Genomic DNA, 510 nt, shown 5'->3' on the forward strand with positions numbered 1-510 from the left:
CGGACCCGCAAGCGGCGGACGCCGCAGCGACCCCCAACTCGCGCGCGAGCTCACGAGCACCCGCGTGCCCGGCCGCTCCCGGAAAGCCTTGACCAAGTTTCCGCGCCCACAGCTCCCGCCCCGACCCTCAGGGACGGGGCGTGGCCACCCGGGGCGGGGCCCAGAGGAAACTCGCGCCTGCGCCCTCTGCTGGATAAGCGAGGTGTGGAAGGAAAGAGGTGGGGTCCAAGGTAGAACCTGCGCACTAGGCAGAAGCCGTGCCTGCCGTCCATGTTCTTTGTGGACTGGGCTTGGTGCCTCTAGGAGTGAGTCATTGCTTTGCTCAGAGTAAGACAGGTAGAAATGGAAGGAGCCGTAACATCAAGTCCTTTACCCACTCCCGACAAATGTGGAGGCTGAGTTTAAAATTATATGCTTCATATCGTGGGAAAATGGAGAGAGCTAAATTTTTTATCCATTCCCTAGTCTATTATTTTTTTTTTGTGGTGCTTGGTATTGAACCTATCGCCT

Source organism: Microtus ochrogaster, chromosome 5 (assembly GCF_000317375.1).
Source record: "Microtus ochrogaster isolate Prairie Vole_2 chromosome 5, MicOch1.0, whole genome shotgun sequence".
NCBI classification, from domain to species: domain Eukaryota; kingdom Metazoa; phylum Chordata; class Mammalia; order Rodentia; family Cricetidae; genus Microtus; species Microtus ochrogaster.